The sequence below is a fragment of the Ambystoma mexicanum genome, chromosome 3q (assembly GCF_040938575.1).
Source record: "Ambystoma mexicanum isolate Mex_15411 chromosome 3q, UKY_AmexF1_1, whole genome shotgun sequence".
NCBI lineage: Eukaryota > Metazoa > Chordata > Amphibia > Caudata > Ambystomatidae > Ambystoma > Ambystoma mexicanum.
The window spans coordinates 533677580-533690043 of record NC_090926.1 but is presented as its reverse complement, the minus strand read 5'-3'; the positions used below and the strand labels follow the sequence as shown (position 1 = coordinate 533690043).

At 46.7% G+C, this 12464-nt stretch overlaps 1 protein-coding gene across 1 annotated transcript in view; it reads right to left on the bottom strand.

Annotated features, from left to right (window-relative positions):
- The window catches only part of RARS1 (arginyl-tRNA synthetase 1), a 390240-nt gene that overhangs the window by 202547 nt on the left and 175229 nt on the right, over positions 1-12464 (bottom strand). The gene's annotated exons all lie outside the window — the stretch shown is intronic.

The window sequence follows — 12464 nt, the reverse complement described above, 5'->3', positions numbered from 1 at the left end:
CTAAGTGGACTTTAAGCGAATTGAAAACCAGTCCTGAATCCAACAGGTGAGTTAGGTAAAGGACGATATCTCTAGGTGAGCAATCCATAGGATTGATGCCCTTGATATTACACCAGATGATAAAGCCTTTCCATTTGCTGGAGTAGCAATGTCTGGTGGTAGGTTTCTGTGCCTCCGAGTATGTCCATGCATCTTTGAGGTAGCTGAAGGTGCCCGAACTCTATGTCCTCAGGAGCCAGGCTGCTAAGTTGAGAGTTGGAGGGCACGGATGTAGTGTCTCTCCCTGATCTCGAGACAGCATGTTGTACAGGAACGGCAGCTTTCCGGGAGGGGAGACCGACATTGCCATGAGATGAGAGAACCAAGGTTAGCGGGCCCACACAGGGGCGACCAGGATTATCGTGACTGGTTCCTGGTGCATCTTGTGCACTATTCTGTTGAGCGGGGGGTAATCAGGGGGGGGGGGGGGATCGGGGTGAGCATAGACAAATCTCCCGGACCATGTTATCTAAAGACCGTTGCCCCTTGGAGTGGTTCTGTGGGTACCTGGGCATTGGGCGCTCTTCAGAGAGGTGAACAAGTCGATCTCTGGGAAGCCCCATTCTGGGAAGATGCTGAGTAAAATGTCCTCCCGTAGCTGCTACTCGTGCTATACGGGTAGGGGGTGGTGGGGGGTGAGGGGGGAAAGAGTCTCTACTAAGTACGCCAGAAGATTGATTTCCCCTACAACATGTCGTGAAAGGAGGAACATGTGTTTGAGTGCCCACTTCCAAATGTTTTGGGACAGGTTGGACAGCCCTAGAGAGTCTGTGCCCCCCCCCCTTAATTGATTAAGTAGTACATGGTCGTAGTAGTGTCCGTGAGGACTATAACTGTTTTCACCTGTAGGTGTGTTCGGAAGGCCTTCAGGTCCTTGAACACTGCTAGCAGATCCAACAGGTTGATGCGATTGGATGCTGCTGCTGGAGACCACACGCTGTGTGCTGTCTGTTGAAGGAGGTGAGCACCCCACCCCGTCAGAGATGAGTCTGGTGAGAGTACCACAGTATTCACCACACAGAGTACACAGTACCACTGCACCTTCAGTGCAATGACACAGGGAAGTCTTTCAGATTTCCCAAAGGTTTAAAATACCTTCTCTTGGATAAACTACTGTTTCCAAGAGCAGTAAAGTAAAATTGACTTTACTTACCATTATAACTTGCTAGACCCAGCACACCCTATCTTACAATAAGAGTGCTGGAGTGGTTACATAGTATCCCCTTTGTCTAGCTTCTCATGTAACATTTTTATGTTACCTGTTTCTCACTGAATGGCTGGTGGCAGTGGTTTTGTTTTAACTACCATGGTGTGCATTTACCGCGGGCTGCGTTTGCAGCTACAGTAAAGCGCCCAAGGGTGCAATTTTTGTGAAAATGGCCCCGGTCTTCTTTTTTCGCCATTTCTTTGTGGAAATGTCCTTCTTTAGATTAACTCTGCGTGCCAAACAAGTTTTGGTCTCTTTGTTCATTTTGCCTTTGGGGGGATTCACGAGTGAAGCCCACCTCTGGCTCCAGGGTGTCTGGGGTAGGCAGGAAGTGAGGGAGTTGCCCGAAACTCCCTGTGCTTAGTCTCCTAGGAGACCCAAATGCACTCTGTAGTGATTGGCTGTCTGACTGTCCGGTAAGGACAGCCACCCTGCTGGGTGACAGACAGCTAGGCTGGAATTAATGGGTGAGAACTGAATAAAAGAAGAGTCTTTTGGCTTGGAAGGCAGAGTCGACCACTGGATGAAGGAACCGAAGAAGAACTTGAAGAGGACGCCTGCTAGAACTACTGGACAGTTGGTTTGCTCGGTGAAGCCCTGCTGCAGTGCCGAAACGCCAAGTTTGCATCGACAGAGAAGCCCCTGCACGGACAACTTCTCCCCTTCAGTTGGTGGGACCAATCAACTCCAAATTAAGCCACCTGGACATCCATCTCAGAGCTGGTTGAATTTCCGCAGAGTTGCTGCTGGAATCCGTATAGCCAGGGAGAGGAACACCAGATTGTGTGCGTTGCTTTTAAGCTGGCTTACAGCTTCAGGAAGATCCTCCGGACTCCCAGGAAGCAGGACTGACCGAGCCTGAGCCCCCTCAGAGTGCGTGACCCCAGAAGCAAGGAAAGTCCATCTCGACAGCCAGGAACCACAGTGTTGCTATTTGCGGTACACGCGAGGAGCTGAAACACTGAACAGCCACTGAAAGTGAAGTTTGCCGGTTGCGAGTTTCGACTGTCCCAGTGCATTGCAGGAGTCCCCCGACGCCCTCCCTCTTGTCCCCACAACGGAGGCCCAGGAACAGCGAGATCTGCAGAGCTGAAAAGGAACAGAGGTCATCAGCAGCATCTTTTCTTAGATTCTAAGGTACTGTAAAAAGTCTGAGAGAACTTACTGTTACTGTAGAGTGCTTGCAACTTCTACAACTCACAAGTCTAATCAGCTTGTGGCCCTACATAAGATTCTTCTTTTAATCAGAGACTCCTAAGAACTTTTGCAAAGACTTTTCCATTTACTTACCAGAAGTGCTTCATCCTATACACGACTTTTGCCCATGGACGTTGGCTTATCCTATTGAATTGTATGACTCTTTTGAGGAATCCAAAAGTATTTGCATACTTAACAATATTGGTGGTCTCTTGTTGTTCTAATAACCTTTGCCTTTCAACAACTTCTAAGAGTATTCTAAATGCCAACAGTAAGATATTAATGTCCCCAGCACCCTAATTATTGAAGTCACCTGTGGGTGTAGGTTGTGACTGTGGGCCATCCCAAAAGTGTCTTTACTGATTTAGAAACTAAGAGTGTACAGTATTGAAGTGTATTTGTGTGTTACTAGTATATTGCAACCTTATATAAATATTATAAATAAATTACTAATTGTTTATGCAAGAAACCTTGTGTAAGAGTTTATTTGAATACTTGTAACTGTGAATCTGTGTGTAACTCCACTACAGCTCAATTTGACCCCTCTTGAGATAAGCCTGGCTGATCAACACGCTACCAAAACTGTGTAGTACAAGCTTATACCAAAGGTTGGGTTTCTTATACCTGTAGTCAGAGTTGTGTGTATTGGTCCCAGAGGGTACTATATACAAACATTGCCTAACAAGGAGGATCAGCTGTTTCATCTTGATCAGATGTAGGAGAGCCTATTGTGACGATTCAGCAGGTCTCGTCACTTTTCCACAGGGTGGAGCCCTTTATTATGGGGCCCGGGAGGTGAGGGCACTACCTGTTAGTTCCACTAGGGGTGGTAATATGCAGGAAGACCAGATGGGGAGGAACTCCCCTCCTGGGGATAAGGATGAACACCTGGGGAAAAGTCTCCATACCACCACCACCACAGTACATGAAGCCCTACCCTCATTGTCACCTTTTTCCTCCACTATTAATAGTAGAACCATGTGCTACTGTAAACACATGACTGTGACAAGTATAAGAGCTACTGAGACGATGAACGAGAGAGCCATGTGGAGAAACCAGATAAAAAGTTAGTCAAGTACTGTAATGAGGTGGCTCACTGGAGGCGTGAAGAGTGGCAAAGAGACTTTCACAGAAGGTGTTGATGTTATGCGAGTGCGTCATCAACAGTATATTCAGGAAAGCGAGAACAGATAAAGATCTCATCGCGGAAGCCACAAATACGTGAACATAGACTGGGAAGTTCAAAGTTGGAACGCTGCAGCCGTAGCACTCGGGCCTCTTGTCAGAGCGTCCCAAGAGGTTCGGCAGGTAGACAACTCACTTGGTGGTGGCGTGACCGCTAGAAGGTGGACCGTCTGGCCCAAAATCGACGCTGAGACCACAAGCCTATCGCGGAACGGTGCAGGAAGCGAGAAGGAGTAGAAAAAGCCCCTTTGCCCCTGGGAAGAACCACAGCCATGGCCCCAAGGCACCACAGTTAACGGCAGGAAGACCAGGTGGGATCCGGGAGGAGGCCCAGCTCAAGCAGCTTACCTATGGGAGGCATCTGTCTTGCTGCAGTGGCCAAACCCATACCACTGCTCAAGTAGAGTGCATCGGGAGGCATCTCCCTCATCGCAGTGGCAAAGCGAATACCACTGCTCCAGCAGAGTACATCGGGGGTCCTCTCTCTTGTCGCTGTGTCCCAACCACTACCCCTGCACAAGTAGACTGGCAAAAGGTTTACAAAGGTACAGAGGAGCCTGGAAAATATATTTATCATCCAGACATTAAAGGGAAGCCAAATAAGGCTGTGGGCTTTTCTACTTCCTGGAAAGATTTAAGATTTCTGTAAAAGTTCTTAAGGAGTGCCGTGGAGAACTTTGATAAAGGAACCAGGGCAATGGAGTCATTACCCTGGCCCCGTTTTGAAGGGACACTGAAATAATTACTATCACGATAAGACTGAAGCAAATTACCAGAAGAAGGGAGTCATTCTCCTGGCGAAGGAACTTTACTTTTTGTTATAGACTTTTTGTTTAAGTGTTAGATTGCTACGTTTTCTGACGGATGACAGACATTCTGACAGGCCACTTAAGTTGTCGTAGGATGAGGCTGGGCAGGGCCTTAGAAGTAGGGGGAGAGAGGGTTGTCTTTAAAAATAAAATGATGTAGCCCCAAACATGACCACTCCTTGTCAGTCTCCTTTTTCTACACCCTCACACTATACAGGATTCCCCCAAATGGAGAGGAGAAAATGTTCACCCGTAGGAAGATCTGAAGGAAGCAGCACATACCCACAGCCAGATTCTTTAGGATAGAATCCTCCCTCTAAGGTACAAGGATGCAATTCCAGGAGGATATGAAGAAATGTCTCAAAGAACCCACCAGTCCTCAATCAGAAGCCATGCAACAATCAAAGTGTTAGGCCATTCTATCAGCACAAGCCAGCCACGCTATAGGCATTCAGTCAAAGATGTATATAGGTTTTATTTCGGCCAGCTCCTCATCCATCCAGAACTGGAGACACCATGCACGACAGCATTAAAAAAATGGCTGAGGCATAGATGTTTTTAAAATGTGTTCATAGCTCAATGGCTACCATATACGGGCATGTGTAATTCCAATGCTGTAGAAAGACTACATATCGTGCAGCCAAAACCAAACATGTAAACGCCATCAACATTCTCCCCAACACACTTTTTGGATGAATAAACTCACCCAGAGATGGAACCGGGTGCGCAAGGAGCACCATATAGTGCCCATATGGGCTATTGAGCAGAGCACACCATAAATGAGTTGCAGCTGCACTGGGGCTTCCTTAGAAGGGCCGACAGCTAAAGGTGGTGCTTGTCATGCATTTAGTGAGCTGGTAGACGGTAGTAGGTCCCAAAAAGAATTCTGCCAAAGGGCAGATCTATCTCCTTGTATTTTGGTTGATCATGCAAGTTAGATGCTTGAAGCCAATCAGATAGTCTACCGGTAGTCAGTCAAAATCTCGAAACCAAAATATCGAATACAAAAAGACCGAAAAAAAAAATATCGAAAAAAAAAATATCGAATTTTTTATTTATTTATTTATATATGTTTTTGGGTCAGGTAAGTAAAAAAAAGGGGTAAAATAAAAAAAAATGAAAAAAAGGGGGGTTGGGGGGGGGAACACCCCCATTTAAAAAAAAAACACATTGAAAAAAAAATTCGATATTTTATTTTTCGGCCTTTTGTATTCGAGATTTTGGTTTTCGAGATTTTGGTTTTCGATATTATCACTATAAACCGCCATCGGCCAAAAGGCACATTAATCTGGTCACTGATTCCATGTGATAGACAGTTTAGCATGCATAAAGCTAAATATGTGGCCTCTGCCTACCACTTCAGAATTAGTCTTGGTTGCCTAGTTATCCTTCTGATTAAATGCTATCTCCTTCCAGTTTATGGTTGCATTGAACCAGCCAAAAATTATGAATTTGCAACATTTTAGATGTCATGTCTGAGTAGATTTGCTGTTTGACTGCTCAGCTTGTCTGGACACCAGTACCATACAAAAAAACCTGTGGAGGCATGGGTTGTATCTGGGACTGCAACACCCACCCATTGAGAGACTTCATGGAATTCCTTTGCAGGTGACCATGGCTAGACGGTTTTGAGGTTCCCATGTAATCTACAACCAGGTCATTTGACAAATCTAGGGAATTTGTATCTAATCCCCAAAGGGAAGCCACCACCTTTGGGACTAGGGAAGTGAACAAGCTAGTCTTAACACCCCCAAGAGGACAGGGCAAGCGGGATACACTGGGGATGACGCCTTCTCCCCCTTAGGGGACAACGAATCCCCAAGCAGGACTGACTCCTCTTTCCTTAAATACGGAATGCCATTTGTTTATTGGCTATGTGCGAATTGATTAGGGCAATGATGTACAAGGCCCTTTTAAAATGGCTGGTGTGATTTCTGGCTCTTTCTGGTTGACATCATTGAATGAAGCGCAGGACCAATAGGGTGCCCAATAGTGTTGCAGAGAGCAACATAAAAAACCAGTCAGACGAGAGAGACAGAGAGACCTGCAGAGTAACGCACAGGATGTAACATCCCACTCCGAGGTGGAGCCAGCAAGCAGCATCACCCTGACCGCATGGAGGGCGGAGAAGCAAGTAAGCCTGCAGAATGCTGCAGCCTTCCTCATGCACTGCCGCCTGAGTAGCATGGACCCATCTTTTGTAGATAAGAAGGCAATAAGTCAATGAATTGCTCTAATGCAAGCATTTCCTTTGCCTCTTCATATGGTTTCTGCCCCAGCTACTTATTGATATTGAGTCTTTCACAGGGTAATACACTTGTCTGGGAACCTCCCTGTAGTAGTCGGGGATGTCCAAGACTGAAATGATAATGTTCCCGGTTGTGACTGATTTCTTCCAAGAGAACCCTTTTTAGCTCTTCATATGGGGTGGCCCAACTGGATTCAGAGATTGAAATTCTGTTGCGCTTCACCCTTGAGAAAGGGTGCTATCCATCGTGGTCAGCGATCTCTACAACTCCTTTAAAGTTGATGGAAAATGCAGCTGAGTCTTCCCCATTTTTCAGTCTCTGGAGGACAGGGGTCGGCACTACCAGATGACCTTGTCTTTCAGATATAGTCTCTCGTAACAAACGTTAGCCTCGTAGTGTTAGTGATTCTTTGCCAACGGACCGCTTCCTAAAGCCCTTAGCAGATCTGTGGTGGGGGTTGTTGGTCCAAGACAAATTGGGCATAGATTCTCTTCCTGTGGTTCGGGAGGAGATCATGACTTCCTCCTCGTCACAGTGTGACTAATCTCTCCGCTGCTGAAATGCAGTGCTGATAACCACATCTCCCAGCTCATTCCCACTAGCTTGGGTTTTCTTCACATTTTTTTGCATCTTTCCCAAGCCACCTGGATCTTTTCTCCAAGGTCAGTCGTAGCAAGGCATGTAGGTTTTTGTAGATAATCTGCTTTGGTTGCATTTTGTCAGATCCAGCTGATTCCCAGGAGTCACAGACACTTCTGGTGGCACTTCCAGTGTAAGAAATGTTTTCTCTCTCTCTGCCCCCAGTCTCTAGCTCCACTCCTCCTCTCTCCCCTACCTCCTTCCCTCCTCTCCCAATATCTTCCCCTCCCTCTGCATCATACGCACTCTCCTCTTTCAACTTTCTCTTTTCAATCCCCTATGTCTCTATTTCCTGATCTTAGACTTATCACACTTTTGCCAACTAACTCTTCCCATTACCCCCTACTTCATTCTGCCCTCAGCACTACTCCCACTACCGCCTTGCACTCTGTCTACACCCTCCTACAAAACTCGCCATCATATGCAGTCACACTCTCTCCCCAATTCCTCTTAATATGCTTTCTCTCTTCCTCTCGATCTTAAACTCTCCTTTCTCTCACACACACACACACACACACACACACACACACACACACACACACACACACACAACCTGCACTCCAACAAACTACTGCAGTCTTCTCAACAATCCGCTCCACCTGCCATCCTCTGTTTGGACTCTCTTAATCCATCACCACTCTACCTGATCTCACCCAAACACCTTTCAATCTCCCCGGAGCTGGTTGGGTTTTATAGCCCAGACTACTCTCTTCCAACACTTTGCGGCTCCCACTGGTCACATTTTATTTATTTATATTTATATAGCGCGCAGACAGCCCAGGGGCATTGTGGCGCTGTTACTTGCAGGAACTTAGTTACAGGGGGTACAGGATTGGTACCAGTCGTTGGCACATTATGATTGCTAAAACGGATTAGTCATTACAGCTCATGCATCTTTGGTTATTACATTACAGACAGTTTATTGGCAAACATGGTGCTGCGAGAGACCTTATGTGAAGAGGATGGTTTTCATAGCTTTCCGGAAGAAAATGAGGGAGGGCTCACCTCGGATTGTGGGAGGTAGCGCATTCCAGTGTGATGGTGCGAGATAAGGGAAGCTGGATCCTCCAGCTCTGGCTCTTTTTACTAGTGGCACACAGAGCATGTTGTTATATGGTGACCTGGTTGGCCTTGTGGAGGAGACGGGGTGGATTCTTTGTGAGAGGTAGACCGGGGCGGTAAGGTGGATGCACTTGTGGGTCAGTGTTAGAGCTTTGAAGATGATTCTTTCCCTTATTGGTAGGCAGTGGGCTAGTTTTCTGGCCTCAGAGATTTGTTCTCTTTTCGTGATACCTTGGGCAGCGCGGAGGGCATTGTTCTGTATGATTTGTAGCCTTTCCAGGTTATAGCTGGAAGTTCCTAGGAAGAGTACATTGCAGTAATCTAGCCTGGAGCCGGTGATTGCTCTGGCTATGTTTGTGCAATTCTCTTTGGAGGGGAAGGGTCTGACTGCGTTGATCAGTTTGGCGTTGTACGCAGCTGAGGAGGCTATTGCGTTGACTTGTCTGTCCATGGAGATGTTGGAATCCAAATAGACACCAAGAGTTTTGACCGAGTCGCAAGTATTTCTGGGTCTGTGGATAAAGGAGGTCTGAATGCTGGGCCTTGGAGGAAAGGCAGAAGCCTTTCCTTCGTGAGCTGACAGGAGCTTCTTGCGAGGCAGTGTGGCAAGGGGTGGGGTGCCGGGGTGGAGGGGCTCGTGGTGGGGATGCTAAAGGTGATGATATGGTGGTCAGACCACGGGGTGGGTGTGTTACCAGTGATGGTGAGCGGACAGTTGTGCTGTGCTGCAATCCAGTCGAGAGTTCGTCACTGGGTGTGGGTAGGGCTGAAGATGGTGTTTATGTAGCCTAGTGCCTTGAGGGCTGAGTCAAGGGATTTAGCTGCTGAGTCTTTGCAGTCAAGGAGGCCTAGGTTGACGTCCCCAAGGAGAACGGCTTTAGAGTTCTTTTTAAGGTTGTCTGAAAGGAGGTGGATGAGAGAGGCTTGATCCCTTGGGTAATCTTTGGCTAAGCTACTCTTTAGCCCATCCACCTTTTCCAATTGAAAGGTCGGGTTGAAGCCATGTGCTCATGCTGCTCTTTTTCCTTTTGGCTTTCTTCATGTGCTGGTGTGCTTTGCTTCTAAGTTGGTTTGTTTTCAAATTCCCCGATTCTGTCCTGGATTTTCTTGTTTCAGCAAAGGTGAATTCTAGGAGGTGCTGTCCTGAAAAAGACAGAAAAGTAGCTTGGCAGAAGAACAAGGCTGACCGGTATTGTGGAAGGGACAGCACTCACAGCAGGCATATACAATGCACACGGAGCATGTGGGGCAGTAACTGGGGCCTACCAACTCCTTCACCTGCCTCTGGGGTATGTATCCCTCCAATGTATGGGGGGGTCAGGGGTGGGGCAAGGATCGATTTATGCAGCCCGCCCGTCCATGCAGCCATGGGCCCGCCCGTCCATGTGTCCATGTATCTGTCGGTCCATATTGTTAGGGAGAATTCTCATAAATGTGCTAATTCCCTTCACCTTAGAGACCCCCAACAACTTTGCTGGATTTTGAGGACTTGATTTATTTACCTGGAGAGAGTGCGAGCCTTTTTTTCCCCCCACTCTCTCATGTATTTTGATTTGCGTTTTACTCTTGTGTTCTTTGATTATGGGGCGTTCGATAACTCCATAGGCATCATCTTTTCATGTGTGTCACACAGCACCCTCAGTGCAGTGACACGGGGAAGCTTTTTAGGCTGTCCCAAGGTTTAAATACCTTCTCTGGGATAAACTACTGTTTACCAGAGAATGTAAGGTTAAATTGACTTTACTAGTCTTTTTAAATTCCTAGACCAAGCACACACTATCTTACAATAGAATGCAGGAGGTGTTACCTAGTATCCCCTATGTCTCGAAACTCATGTAGCAGTCAAATGCTACCCTTTCCTATCGAAATGACTGGTGGCAGTGGTTTTACAACAAACTACCATGATTTTTCCCGACCGCGAACACCGGTAGCTAAAAATCGCTGGAGCCATGTTTTCCAAGATGGTGTCCAAGCCCCCTTTGTTTAAAACAGGTCCCGGTCTTCTTTTTTCCCCATTTCTTTTTGGAAAGGTCCTTCTAGAGTTTGTCTCTCTGCGCGCCAAACAAGGTTTGGTACCTTTGTTTGCATGGCTTTGGCGGGCTAAAGGACTGAAGACCGCCTCTGGTGCCCGAGTGTCTGGGGTGGGCATGAAGTAAGGGAGTTGTCTGAAAACTCCCCGCGCTTAGTCTCACAGGAGACCCAAACGCACTCTGGCGTGATTGGTGGGCCGACTGTCCGGCAAGGACAGCCACCCTGCTGGGTGAGTGGCAGCTAGGCTGGAATGAATGGGAGAAAACTTAAGGTGAGTCTCTTGGACTGAAATGCAGAGTCGACCACTGGAACGAAAGAACCGAAGACGGCTACTGCAACTACTGGACCACTGGTTTGCCCGGTGGAGCCCTGCTTCAGGTCCAAATCGCCAAGTTCATCTAGGCAGAGAAGCCCCTTCAAGGACTACTTCTTGCTTTGAGTTGGTGGGACCAATCAACTCGTAAGCCACCTGGATACCATTCTCAGAGCTGGTTAGGATTAACCAGGGGGGGGGGGGGGGGGGTCGGAAGACACCACCTTGTGTGCTTGAAGAACAGCAACCGGAATCGAAGATTTGCCAATTTGCCAGCTTTTGTGACCCCGTCCCCATGCAGTGCAGGAGTCCCCCAGCGTCCTACCTCTTGTCCCCACAACTGAGGTTCAGGAACAACGAGATCTGCAGGAATCGCCAGGAAGAGAAGTCTTCAGCTGCATCTTTTTCTTCAAAATAAGGTACTGTGAAAACCTGACCGAGAGAACTTGCCTCTCACCGCAAAGGTTCGTGGAACTTTGTCATCTTGCAGGCCTAGTCCGCTTGTGACCTGACATATGAACCTTTCTTCCGTGAACAACTTCGAAGAACCGTGGGAAAGACTTTCCCGTTTAAATACCAGAACCGTTTTAACTTATACAAGACACTAGTCCATTGACTTTGGCATACCTATTGCATTGAATCAACTCCTCTGGTGAGCTCAAACTATTTGCACTGTAATATTCGTTTTATTAACTTATGCCTTTTTGCTCCTACTTCAATGCTATTTGGCTCCTATTTCAAGGGAGCTCAACTGCTTAGTAATCAGTAATGTAGTATAATTTTTGGGTGATATTGGTTGCCTCATTTAGTGAATGCTTTATAAATGATTGTGTAATACATTTATAAGTGTTTTTACCAAGAAACCTTGAGTACAAGTGTCTATATTAATACTGGTCATTGTAGACCTTTGTGTAACACCCTTACAAGCTCACATTTCCTCTTGAGATAAGCCTGGCTGCTCAGCTCGCTACCAAAAACTGTAGTACAGACTTATACCAAAGGTTGGTTTTGCTTACACCTGTAGTCATAGTTATGTGTAGTGGTCCCAGAGGGTACTTCGTGCAAACTCTGCCTAACACATGTAGCTATGTATCCGTCCGTCCACCCATGATTCATGTATAAAAATAGATCTGCTCAATTGTGACTACTTCCAGAGAATGAAGTCCTGAAAGATAATCAGTGGAGGAGCATTGTAAACACTACCCTAGCATGAAGGCATGAGCTGGGGTACAAAGAAGGAAGAACCAGAAAAAAGGAATTGGGAAAGGACAAAAGAATAAAATTCATGCCTAAGGTGCACGGCTAGAAACCTTGCACCTTCAGTATGATTGCGGAAGAAAAAGGTTTAGGGGTTGTAGGGGGAGAGGAGAGGGTGGGGGAGGGGGAGAATCACCATAAAAGCAAGAAATAATTTCATCACAAATCAATGCGAGCTATGCAAAACATGTGAAGTCCCATGTGGGCTAAGAAAAACTATAACCCCTACACAAAGAGGTTATCAGACCAAAGTACTGGTTGCTTGATGGGGCCCTCTGCACCAGCTGCTTTAACATAAACCTGGTTTAGTGTGTGGCCAAGTGGGTGCGGTTACCTGGGAACATGAGGTTACTAAAAATGAATCTTGGAATCATACGTTTAAAGAAAAAATCCATATATGTTATGTGGTTTTAAAAGAGTGGGAAAAAAATGCTTTTAGATTTAATAATGTGCCATGTTTATCGATTAAAATTGCA